Raw genomic sequence first — 13,961 nt, 5'->3', positions numbered from 1 at the left:
TCATAAAGGTGCACATGAGGAAATGTTAGATTAATTGTATTAAATTGCTCCAATGTGATTAAAATGCGTTGCCATTTGTAACACCTGATCATGGCCGTTATCGGAAATGACACGAGGTGTTACAGCTTCTTCTTTTTTCCCTATTTTTTTTTGTTCAGCAAGCTGGCTATGTACGTGGTCGCTTTAAATCATATTTGAGTTATGAACTCGAATCCAATTCCGTAAATTTTCCCGAACTAGACTCATATATCTATATGGTTGAATTTTTTTAGATTTTGGTTGGGCCATTAGTAAGTTTATTTTTTAAATTTTCCCCTGTTTCAAGGTTCGACTACACTGACCTCTGTACCTTACGATTATATATTCCCTGTAAAGGGCTTCAATGCCTATGCCGTTTGTCTCTAATGAACTAGACTCGATAACGAATCTGTAATATAAGGCACGACTCTAATTATCTCGATAAATTTACGGTGAATTTCCTAAGTCATAACAGGGGATTCAGAATCGCTCTGGCACTGTTCCAAGATTTATTATTCCTAATAAACTCATATGGTCGTTTCGTTTTTCCATACGAAAATAGACTCATCAAGCTTCGATTACCTATTTATTCATTATTTATTCTTTTTACTATTTTTAGTGATTTTTCAATCTCACAACATGCTGCTGTCAGCATCTGTTACTAAAGCAGACTATGCCTATTTCGTGATTTTTCCTTGATTTAACTAATATTCATCATACATGTCACAATTTATGACCATGACTAGCCATGCCAAGACTAATCATCACCAAGCATCTCCCCACTACACTATTACCAATCATGAATTTAACACCGAAAATAAATTAGCCATGACATATGGCGTAATAATCGAGTAGACGTCAACCAATACTCAACCACAACCGAATTACCAAGACTTGTGACCAAGCATCATAGAACCAAATCCAAACGAACATTTATGCCATTTTCGCATGGCTAAAAGTTTACATACCAAATTTCAAACAAAACATAATAGCTTATACATGCCGAAATGTTCTCCTAGACCAACTAAGAAGAAAGTACCAAAAGTTGCTAGCCGGTGTGATGACTTCGATGACGATCCCGAGCACGGCAAAAAGACGAGTCCAAGAAACCTAAAATAGGTGACAAGCAAACACCGAATGAGTATATAACTCAGTAAGCCATAAGCATCCACAACCATCCATTAATAAAATTATCACAACAGGAAACAATGAAATGAGGTTAACTACTCCATCCATGTCGAACTATACCATAGTTCCTTAAACCTTACGGTTCAATCTCATACCAAGTCCTACATTGATATTTCATACATCATTTTATTTTCGTTACAATCATACAATTAAACGACCTTTCACCTATTCCACGATGAACCTTATGTACGTGACTTCAACTATAATCATCACATAAGTTCAAAACTTACCAAGCTCACTCCAAATATAAACATAGCGCCTATTAGCCATGAACTCAAGGTACTTACCTTTTTCGCTGTCCAAAATCGACTCGGTAAAGTCGCACCCTTAATGTAAATAATTTATAGAAAATATATAGTGGGTTCGCACACAGTGCTTAATAATCAACCGCGCACACTTAGTTCCATGTACTTTAAACTCGTACACTTATTGTCATGCATTTCAAGTTCGCACACCTAGTGCCAATCCCACAATCGTAAACACTTATTGCCCGCACACTTAGTGCCGAAAACCAGCCACTCTATATGCTTCACTTCCTTTTTACATTCGACAATTTCATCTCTACATACATATACATTTGTATACATTTCATCTCATTAAACACAATTGCATAGGTATTACGATCATTTAAATCAATACCAAAGATATGCTTAATGACTTACCTTGTGTTAGGTAAATAGTTCCAAGTCGGCTACTGGATGACCTTCGATTTTCCCTTGTTGGACGCCTCTCCTTTAGGATCTTGAGCTTAAACAAATAAATTAACTCATTTAACCGCTTTGCTACATATATTGGTATCCACATTTTAATGATTTTATGACATACGAAACGACATGGTAAAATTTTCATCTTACTACCTTATGTTCTTAGCTATTCGGCTAATAACCTTATGCAATTACCATACTATCAATAATCTAATCACACATGCATATGCATACTTGGACATTCGGTAATCACCTTTGCTAATTTTAAACTTAACATCACATAAGCTCCGAAGTGATGGCCGAATATGTATATCTATACTATCACCTATAATTCATCTAATCACAAAATTTCATCTCATGAACACTTGACCCATTTTTTTTTGCCCCATATGGCCGAATGCTTCATTTGTTACCCAACTAACCATTCAACAACTTCAACCTCATTACCACCCTTTTATGCCTAATTATCTAAGTCAAGATAAAATCATCAACATGCCTAACTATAGCCGAATGTGCAACATTAATCTATCATTTCCATTTCATTTAACACTTAATATTTACCACATATCGATTCACCAAACTCTTCATCTATTCATGCTCTCATATTCGGTCACCCATACATATACTACCATATAACTAATTAATCCTAGGGTTAAACACAAGTACAATATTTAAGCACCATGGCTGAACCTTCATGAAGTTGCTAAGACCCATCATTTCTACTCCTCACACACTCTCACATCCAATCCTTTTTATTAAACACTCAAGCTCAATCATCTTCATGCCTCATCACCACAACATCAAAACACCAACCAAGAAAGACAACACCCATGGCGAGTATCATCTCCATCAATAGCAAAAATTTAAACCATGGCTAGGTAGAACTTAAGCTAACAACTAAAAACATGCATGAATTCAAAAAAATAACATCAAACATACCTCAACCTAGGTACAAGCATGGCCGAACTTCTTCACCTTTCTTTCCCTCACTCACGGCAATTGTAACAAGGAAAATGATGAACACTCCTTATTCCTCCCTTATTTTATTCATCTTTTTCCTTTTTAATTCCTTTCTTTAATTTATTTTATCTCCAATAACCCAATTTCTTATTATAATATCTAATTCAAACAAATATATTGCCCATCATCAATCTATCTTGGCCGGCCACTATAAGGAAATTGGGCAATTTGACATGCAAGTCCACCCTTGTGTGACATGCACTAATAAGCCCTTTAAAATTAGCCTATCATATTTCACAATGTCTCATGTTGATCCCTATTTAATAATTCCTCATGCAATTAGCAAAATTAGGGAATGAAACTTCCACATATGCATGCACACATATAATAAGCATAGAATATAACAATTAATTGTTTTTATGAGTCGGTTTTGTGGTCCCGAAACCACTTTCCGACTAGGGTCACATTAGAGCTGTCACAACTCTCCCCCACATAAGAAATTTTCTTCCTCGAAATCTTAACGGTGAACAATTTTGGATATCGATCCTTCATAGAGTCCTCAAGTTCCCAAGTGGCTTCTTCAATTCCGTGTTTATGCCACAACACCTTCACTAATGGGATTTTCTTATTTCGCAACTCTTTTACTTCACGCATCAAAATGCGAATCGGTTCTTCATAACTCAAGTTAGACTGAATCTCGATCTCAGATGGAGTGATTACGTGCGACGGGTCGGACCTATATCGTCAAGCATCGAGACATGGAAAACGTTGTGAATCTTTTCATGCTCAGGGGGTAAAATTAACCGGTATGCGACTGGCCCAACTCGTTCGGATACTTCATACGGACCGATGAACCTCGGACTCAATTTGCCCTTACGGCCAAATCTAAGCACCTTCTTCCAGGGTGAAACTTTGAGAAATACCTTGTCCCCAACCTGATATTCAATGTCTTTTCTCCTTAAATCCGCATACGACTTTTGACGATCCGAAGCGGCTTTCAAACTTTCACGAATTACTCGAACTTTCTGCTCAGCATCCTTAATCAAATCAACCCCAAAGATTTTACTTTCACTAAGTTCAGTCCAAAATAATGGGGTACGGCACTTGCGACCGTATAAAGCATCGTAAGGTGCCATCTTAATGCTTGATTGAAAGCTATTGTTATAAGCAAATTCAATCAAAGGCAAATATCTTTCCCATGAACCACAAAACTCTAAGACGCAACATCTCAACATATCCTCGAGTATTTGAATTATTCGTTCAGATTGGCCATCAGTTTGGGGATGAAATGCGGTGCTAAAATGCATTTTAGTACTGAACGCTTCTTGCAACTTTTTCCAAAATCGCGATGTAAATCTTGGGTCTCTATCTGACACGATAGAAATAGGTACCCCATGCAATCGAACAATTTGGGAGATGTATAATTCTGCCAATTTATCGAGCGAAAAATCTGTACGGACAGGGATAAAATGAGCAGACTTGGTCAATCTATCAACAATAACCCAGACTGAGTCTTTCTTACTCTGAGTCAAAGGTAACCTAGATACAAAGTCCATTGTCACTCGATCCCATTTCCATTCGGGTATCATGATTGGCTGAAGTAATCCTGATGGCACTTGATGTTCCGCTTTTACTTGTTGACATATCAAACACCTTGAAACAAATTCAAAAATGTCTCGTTTCATACCCGGCCACCAAAATTGATGTTTCAGATCGTTGTACATTTTAGTACTACCTGGGTGGATAGACATTCGACCACTATGAGCCTCATTCAAAATCATCGAAATAAGTTCCGAATTTCTTGGAACACATAATCGACCCTTGAACGTCAAGCAATCATTGTTGTTAATCCCAAACTCCGATTCCTCATTCGAGGCACATTCAGCTCGTTTAGCGACCAATTCAGCGTCGACTTTCTGGGATTCAAGTATTTGATGAATTAATAATGGTTTGGCCTCTAATTCAACTACTAGCACCTCATCGGGCGAAACGGATAGGTGAGCATCCATCGCTCTCAAAGCAAACAGTGCTTTACGACTCAAAGCATCGGCCACCACGTTAGCCTTCCCCGGGTGATAATCAATGACAAGTTCATAGTCTTTCAACAACTCAAGCCAACGTCTTTGTCGCAGATTTAGATCTCTTTAAGTCATCAAATATTTAAGACTCTTGTGGTCCGAATAAATATGACACCTCTCTCCAAACAAGTAATGTCGCCATATTTTTAAGGCGAACACTATGGCTGCTAATTCAAGGTCATGGGTCGGATAGTTTCTCTCATGCGGCTTTAATTGTCTCGATGCGTAAGCCACAACTCGACCTTCTTGCATCAACACACAACCTAGCCCAAGCAAGGATGTATCACTGTAAATAACAAACTCCTTGCCGGACTCCGGCTGTACTAGCACTGGGGCCTCGGTTAAACAGGTTTTTAGTCGATCGAAACTTTCCTGACAGTGTTCTGACCATTCGAACTCAACATCTTTTTGAAGTAGTTTTGTCAACGGTGCAGCTATCATCGAAAAGCCCTTTACAAAACGTCGGTAGTATCCGGCAAGTCCCAAAAAGCTCCTAACTTCAGTAACATTCCTTGGAAGTTTCCAATCGAGTATGGCCGAAATTTTGTTCAGGTCCACTCTGACACCCGATGCGGACACCACGTGTCCCAAAAAGCTAACCTCTCTCAACCAAAATTCACATTTACTGAATTTTGCGTATAACTGCTTGTCTCGTAAAATCTGTAATACTAGTCTCAAATGCTCGGCATGTTCAGCTTCACCTTGTGAATAAACTAAAATATCATCAATAAACACAACCACAAACCGATCCAAGTATGGCTTGAAAACTCGATCATTAAATCCATAAATACCGCGGGGGCATTAGTGAGCCCAAACGGCATCACTAAGAATTCGTAGTGACCGTACCTCGTTCTAAAAGCAGTTTTGGGTATGTCCGAGTCTCGAACCCTCAACTGGTAATAACCAGATCTCAAATCTATCTTTGAAAACACTAAGGCTCCCTTCAATTGATCAAACAAATCATCAATACGTGGCAACGGATATTTATTCTTTATTGTCACTTTATTCAACTGACGATAGTCGATGCACAATCTCATGGTTCTATCCTTCTTTTTCACAAACAGTACTGGTGCGCCCCATGGAGAAAGACTCGGTCGAGCGAAACCTCTATCTGTCAATTCTTGCAATTGAACCTTCAGTTCCTTTAATTCTGTCAATGCCATACGATACGGGGCTATTGAGATTGGCGTGGTACCAAGTACAATTTTGATGCCGAATTCCACCTCTCGAACCGGTGGCAACCCCGGTAACTCTTCAGGAAAAATATCTGAATACTTACAGGCCACTGGTACTGATTCAAGTTTCCTTTCCGTCTCTTTGCTATCAAATACATACGCAAGGTATGTTTCACACCCCTTTTTCACATATCTTTGAGTGGTCATTGAAGATATTATCGCTGGCATTCCCTTTAAATCAGTAGACTCAACTTGGACTACTTCATTATTTGTACTCCTCAAATCAATGGTTTTCCTTTTACAGTTCACCACTGCATCATGTACGGTCAACCAATCCATACCCAGAATAACATCGAATTCGTCAAACGGTAAAAGCATCAAATCGGCTGGAAAACAGGATTCTCGGATTATTAGAGGACATCTCTTACACACTTTATCAACAAGTACGTATTGACCCAAAGGGTTTGACACTCGAATTACGAACTCAGTAGACTCGACAGGTAGAGTCTTACTGGATGCTAAGGTTTCACATACGTATGAATGAGTAGAGCTAGGGTCAATCAATGCAATCACACTAGTATCAAAGAGAGTGAAAGTACCAGTTATAACATCAGGGGAGGATGCCTCCTCTCGTGCGCGAATGGCATATGCTCTAGCAGGAGTACGGGTCTCGGTTCGAACAGCCGTATCAGAGGCCCCTCTCTGACTACCACCCCTACCTCCTGAAATTCTCGGTGGTCTACCTCTAGCTGTCATTCCACTAGGTCTTGCACCTTGCATCTTATTCTTCTCATCAAGCTCCGTGCAATCTCTAATGAAGTGGTCCTTCAAACCGCATCTGTAACAGGCCCTGTTAGTAGACTTACCCCAACATTCACCTGTGTCGTCTTCTACATTGGGGCATTCAGGTTTCTCTTGACGATTATTGCCCACACTAGCTACCGAAGTAGCTCGGGAGTCTGTCGATGGTCGTGCTCTAATGGAAATTCCCGCAGTCGTCCTCGATTTATTAGTGTCCTCCCTGAACTTCTTTATACCCGAGAACGGAGCTTTACCCGTCGATCTTTTACGATAGTCTCTAGCTTCAAATTCAGCCTTCTTCTTCTCCTTTCCAAGTTCTTCCGCCTTGCAGGCTCGTTCAACTAGTGTTACGAACTCTTTTATCTCCAAAATACCCACTAGTAGCTTTAAATCTTCATTCAATCCTTCTTCAAATCTCTTGCACATAGCAACCTCATCAGCCACACTCTCGAGCATACCGACTGAGTCTTACGAACTCATGTTCGTATTCAGATACTGTTATACGGCCTTGCTTGAGTTCCAAGAATTCCTTACGCTTTTGATCGATGAACCGTTGACTAATATATTTCTTTTGAAATTCCGTTTGAAAGAAATCCCAAGTAACTCGTTCGTTTGGGACTATGGGAATCAAAGTCCTCCGCCAATAGTAAGCTGAGTCTCGCAACAAGGATATAGCACACTTTAGACATTCATCGGGTGTGCATGACAGTTCATCAAACACCCGAATGGTGTTATCAAGCCAGAACTCGGCCCTTTCGGCATCATCAGTAACTATGGCCTTGAACTCCTCAGCTCCGCGCTTCCTAATCAAGTCTACAGGTGGTTTACTCAGCCTCACAGGATCAGTAACTGATGGCATTATGGGCTCTTGGGGTGGATTATTCAAATTCGAGAATGGTTGGACAGCGGGATTGGTTCAGGCATATTGCGCGACCCACCCATTCATCATGGTGAAGAAGGCTTGTTTTGCCCCCTCATCTTGATTATTTGCAGATGACTGAGGTTCAACAGGCGGTGTCCCTTGCGCAGGAGCAGCCGCTACACTTTAAACGTCATCCGCTAAGGGTCTCTCTACCCCGGGTTCCATTTACTAATCAAAACAAAAATTTTAACCGTCAAAAGTCATCACATTATTAAGCACTAACATTAAGGCATGTATAGTTAGACTCATACGCGCTATGGTAGTCCTAGAACCGACTAAACCATAGCTCTGATATCAATCAAAATGTAACACCCCGAACTCATGGCCGTTACCAGAAATCAAACACGAGGTGTTACCGGCTTACTTCATTTATTTCCCCCTATATTTTTTTTTTGTTCCAGGCAAGCTGGCTACTATATCGTGGTCGCTTTAAAAATCATATTTTGAGTTTTGAAACTCGAAATCCAATTCCGTAAATTTTCCCCGAAACTAGACTCATATATTTATATGGTGGAATTTTTGTAGAATTTTTGGTTGGGCCAATTAGTACAGTTTATTTGTTAAAGTTTCCCCTGTTTCAAGGTTCGACTACACTGACCTCTGTACCTTATGATTTATATATCTCCCTATAAAGGGATTCAATGCCTATGCCGTTTGTCTCTAATGAAACTAGACTTGATAACGAATCTGTACATATAAGGCACGACCTCTAATTATTTCGATAAAATTTACGGTGAATTTCCTAAGTCATAACAGGGGATCCAGAAATCACTCTGGCACTGTTTCACAAGAATTTAATTATCTCCTAACATAAAGTTCATATGGCCGTTTCGTTTCTTCCATAAGAAAATAGACTCATCAAGCTTCGATTACCTAATTTATTCTTTATTTAATTCCATTTCTACTATTTTTAGTGATTTTTCAATCTCACAACACTGCTGCTGTCAGCATCTGTTACTAAAGCAGACTATGCCTATTTCGTGATTTTTCCTTGATCTAACTAATAATTCATCATACATGTCACAATTTATGACCATGACTAGCCATGCCAAAGACTAATCATCACCGAGCATCTCCCCACTACACTATTACCAAATCATGAATTTAACACCAAAAATAAATTAGCCATGACATATGGCGTAATAATCGAGTAGACCTCAACCAATACTCAACCACAACCGAATTACCAAGACTTGTGACCAAGCATCATAGAACCAAATCCAAACGAACATTTATGCCATTTTCGCATGGCTAAAAGTTTACATACCAAATTTCAAACAAAACATAATAGCCTATACATGCCGAAATGTTTCCTAGACCAACTAAGAAGAAAGTACCAAAAGTTGCTAGCCGGTGTGATGACTTCGATGACGGTCCCGAGCACGGCAAAAAGACGAGTCCAAGAAACCTAAAATAGGTGACAAGCAAACACCGAATGAGTATATAACTCAGTAAGCCATAAGCATTCCACAACCATCCATTAATAAAATTATCACAACAGGAAACAATGAAATGAGGTTAACTACTCCATCCATGCCGAACTATACCATAGTTCCTTAAACCTTACGGTTCAATCTCATACCAAGTCCTACATTGATATTTCATACATCATTTTATTTTCGTTACAATCATACAATTAAACGACCTTTCACCTATTCCACGATGAACCTTATGTACGTGACTTCAACTATAATCATCACATAAGTTCAAAACTTACCAAGCTCAACTCCAAATATAAACATAGCGCCTATTAGCCATGAACTCAAGGTACTTACCTTTTTCGCTGTCCAAAATCGACTCGGTAAAGTCGCACCCTTAATGTAAATAATTTATAGAAAATATATAGTGGGTTCGCACACATAGTGCTTAATAATCAACTGCGCACACTTAGTGCCATGTACTTTAAACTCGTACACTTAGTGCCATGCATTTCAAGTTCGCACACCTAGTGCCAATCTCACAAGCGTGAACACTTATTGCCCGCACACTTAGTGCCAAAAACCAGCCACTCTATATGCTTCACTTCCTTTTTACATTCGACAATTTCATCTCTACATATATATACATTTGTATACATTTCATCTCATTAAACACAATTGCATAGGTATTACAATCATTTAAATCAATACCAAAGATATGCTTAATTACTTACCTTGTGTTAGGTAAAATAGTTCCAAGTCGGCTACTGGATGACCTTCGATTTTCCCTTGTTGGACGCCTCTCCTTTAGGATCTTGAGCTTAAACAAATAAATTAACTCATTTAACCGCTTTGCTACATATATTGGTATCCACATTTTAATGATTTTATGACATACGAAACGACATGGTAAAATTTTCATCTTGCTACCTTATGTTCTTAGCTATTCGGCTAATAACCTTATGCAATTACCATACTATCAATAATCTAATCACACATGCATATGCATACTTGGACATTCGGTAATCACATTTGCTAATTTTAAACTCAACATCACATAAGCTCCCAAGTGATGGCCGAATATGTATATCTATACTATCACCTATAATTCATCTAATCAGAAAATTTCATCTCATGAACACTTGACCCATTTTTTTTACCCCATATGGCCGAATGCTTCATTTGTTACCCAACTAACCATTCAACAACTTCAACCTCATTACCACCCTTTTATGCCTAATTATCTAAGTCAAGATAAAATCATCAACATGCCTAACTATAGCCGAATGTGCAACATTAATCTATCATTTCCATTTCATTTAACACTTAACATTTACCACATATCGATTCACCAAACTCTTCATCTATTCATGCTCTCATATTCGGTCACCCATACCTATACTAACCATATAACTAATTAATCCTAGGGTTAAACACAAGTACAATATTTAAGCACCATGGCCGAACCTTCATGAAGTTGCTAAGACCCATCATTTCTACTCCTCACACACTCTCACATCCAATCCTTTTTATTGAACACTCAAGCTCAATCATCTTCATGCCTCATCACCACAACATCAAAACACCAACCAAGAAAGACAACACCCATGGCCGAATATCATCTCCATCAATAGCAAAAATTTAAACCATGGGCTAGGTAGAACTTAAACTAACAACTAAAAACATGCATGAATTTCAAAAAAAATAACATCAAACATACCTCAACCTAGGTACAAGCATGGCCGAACTTCTTCACCTTTCTTTCCCTCACTCACGGCAATTGTAACAAGGAAAAGGATGAACACTCCTTATTCCTCCCTTATTTTATTCATCTTTTTCCTTTTTAATTCCTTTCTTTAATTTATTTTATCTCCAATAACCCAATTTCTTATTATAATATCTAATTCAAACAAATATATTGCCCATCATCAATCTATCTTGGCCGGCCACTGTAAGGGAATTGGGCAATTTGACATGCAAGTCCACCCTTGTGTTGACATGCACTAATAAGCCCTTTAAAATTAGCCTATCATATTTCACCATGTCTCATGTTGATCCCTATTTAATAATTCCTCATGCAATTGGCAAAATTAGGGAATGAAACTTCCACATATGCATGTACACACATAATAAGCATAGAATATAACAATTAATTATTTTTATGACTCAGTTTTGTGGTCCCGAAACTACTTTCCGACTAGGGTCACATTAGGGCTGTCACACATTTTGTATTTGAGCTAAAGGTGGCCATATGACCTATCAAACTCCTTATCATATTCGGCCATAAGCTAGCATAATGAGACTTTAATAAGTTAAATTTGTTTGAATTAGCTCAAGAGCTTAGAGGACCAAAGTTGGATAAGGGAAAGGAAAAAGTGATCGAATAGCCGCCGAAATCGTTCGACAACATCCGAGGTAAGTTTTTGAGTAATGGATCTTAGATTATGATTCGATTAGATCATGTTTTAAGTAAATCAAAATCATGCTCTTTGTATGTAACTATTGAGCCGAAAATGATAATGCTTGATAAGTGACTTGTGTTTGAATTCTAGTTATGAAAATGAAATATAGATGTGTCATGATTTATTGATATGTGCATGGATATTCGGATGATAACCGGGCTAAGTCCCGAAGGCATTTGTGCTAGTGACTAATTCCAGGCTAAGCCCGAAGGCATTTGTGCGAGTTACTATAACCAGGCTAAATCCCGAAGGCATTTGTGCGAGTTACTATAACCGGGCTAAGTCCCGAAGGCATTTGTGCGAGTTACTATAACCGGGCTAAGTCCCGAAGGCATTTGAGCAAGTAGTTATATCCGGCTAAATTCCGAAGGTACTTGGTTTGGGAATGAGCGATCTTGCTGTAATAATTTCAATTAATACGCTCGTAAAATCCCAACGATAAGGTACGTTTCGTATATGCATTGGAGTAGTTGATTCCTTTTAAATATTATTCGCTCAGACAATTAATGAGCTTTCGGCCTTTGGTTAAGTTGATCCCTTATGTGTGAATATAAGGGTTGGAAATGTGAAGTAGGACTGATTTTTGAGAATATGTGTATATGAAATTATCCGTTTAGTTATATGAATGCTATACTTCAGTTGTGCCTAATTTCATTGCTCAAAACTTACTAAGTATTAAATGCTTACTCCGTTCTTTGAATCTCTGTTTTATAGATTTTGGTTCGTCAGCTATCGGACTCGAGAGTGTCAAAGTCGAAGTCGCCCACACTATCAAAGCCCTTTTGGTACACTTTTGGTTAAACTCTGAAAATGGCATGTATAGGACTACCCTTTTTGTTGTTGGTCATGTACCTTTTGGTTTTGTATAAATTTGGATTAGCCATGCGAAAATAGCTTATATATACTTTGAGCATAGCATTATAATCGTTTTGTATGTTGTTCATTGAGAGGTATGGAAATGTTTGGTAACGATTAGCCATTGGAATGGTTAACCACGATCATTTTGGTGCTTTGTATGACAAATTCTAGTTGATTCATGGAAAACCATGAAATAGGTAAAGTTTACCTTAAAAACAGATGCTGACAGCAGCAGTGGTGTGGATTTGAAAAATCACTACAAATAGTAGGAATGGAATTAAATAGTGAATAAATTATTTAATCGAACCTTGATGAATCTATTTTCATATGAAAGTAACAAAACGATCATATGATCTGTATTTTATGAGATGCTTAAGTTTTCGTGAAACAGGGCCAGAGCGATTTCTGGATCCCCTATTCTGACTTTGGAAATTCACTATAAATTAACCAGAGATAATTAGAAGTCATGCCCTATATGTACAGATTCCTTTTCGAGTCTAGTTTCTTTATAAACAAACGGCATAAGTATTGAAGCCCTGTACAAGGAGATATCTAAGTCGTAATGCATGAAGGTCAGAGTAGTCGAACCCTGAAACAGGGGAGACTTTAACTAATAAACTGTACTAATTGGATCGACCAAAAATTCTAGAAAAAAATTATAGATGGATATATGAGTCTAGTTTCAGGTAAAATTTACGAAACTGGTTTTCGAGTTTTGGAACTCAAGATATGATTTTTAAGGTGACAGTGACGCAATTAGCCAGCTTGTCTGGAAATTTTTAATATGGACTGTGAAAATAAATGAATTAAGTCTGTTAGCACCTCGTGTTCGACTCCGGCAACGGTCTTGGGTACGGGGTGTTAAAAAATAAGTTTTTTATTCGAAAGATCCAACTGATGAGGATTGGTATGTTGTACTCCGAAACACCTCTAGAGATTTGTTTGACATGGGTAATGGAAGTAGATATGACATCGTCGAAAGATTAGAAACATTACCTTTTCCAGAACAAAACTTAGATAAAAATATCCCTAGTACTAGTAGACAACATCAATGGGTTCGACATGATGTGGATGAAGATATTTACGAATAATGATGTAGTAAGATTTTACGATTTTTTAATTATATGTAATATTATAATTTTAATCTTGGTCATGTTATATAATTTAACTATTTTATATGTACTATTATTGTTGTAATTTGTTACTAAAACTTTAACTATTTTATGTGTATTGCAGGAAAAATGCGTAGAAGAAGATTACGAGATTTAAGTATTGTCCAGAATACTCCAAATTCGGAAGAAGGAAATAGTGAACAGCAGGCAGTTGTTGGATCTTCGAATGTGCCGGAGACACTTGACGAGCCTGAAGAATTTCAAA

At 38.0% G+C, this 13,961-nt stretch overlaps 1 long non-coding RNA gene across 3 annotated transcripts in view; it reads left to right on the top strand.

Annotated features, from left to right (window-relative positions):
* The window catches only part of LOC107893578 (uncharacterized), a 33,587-nt gene extending 19,626 nt beyond the window's left edge, over positions 1 to 13,961 (top strand). The window contains exon 3 of one of the 3 annotated variants that reach the window (XR_005907558.1): positions 13,821 to 13,961. This is a non-coding gene — a long non-coding RNA (uncharacterized lncRNA). Of the gene's footprint in view, positions 1 to 11,595; positions 12,889 to 13,820 lie in introns of those variants that run through there. The other 2 variants (XR_001682872.2, XR_001682873.2) reach the window with 2 other exon arrangements.

Source organism: Gossypium hirsutum, chromosome A13, assembly GCF_007990345.1.
Source record: "Gossypium hirsutum isolate 1008001.06 chromosome A13, Gossypium_hirsutum_v2.1, whole genome shotgun sequence".
NCBI lineage: Eukaryota > Viridiplantae > Streptophyta > Magnoliopsida > Malvales > Malvaceae > Gossypium > Gossypium hirsutum.
This window is presented reverse-complemented; position numbering and strand designations above follow the sequence as displayed.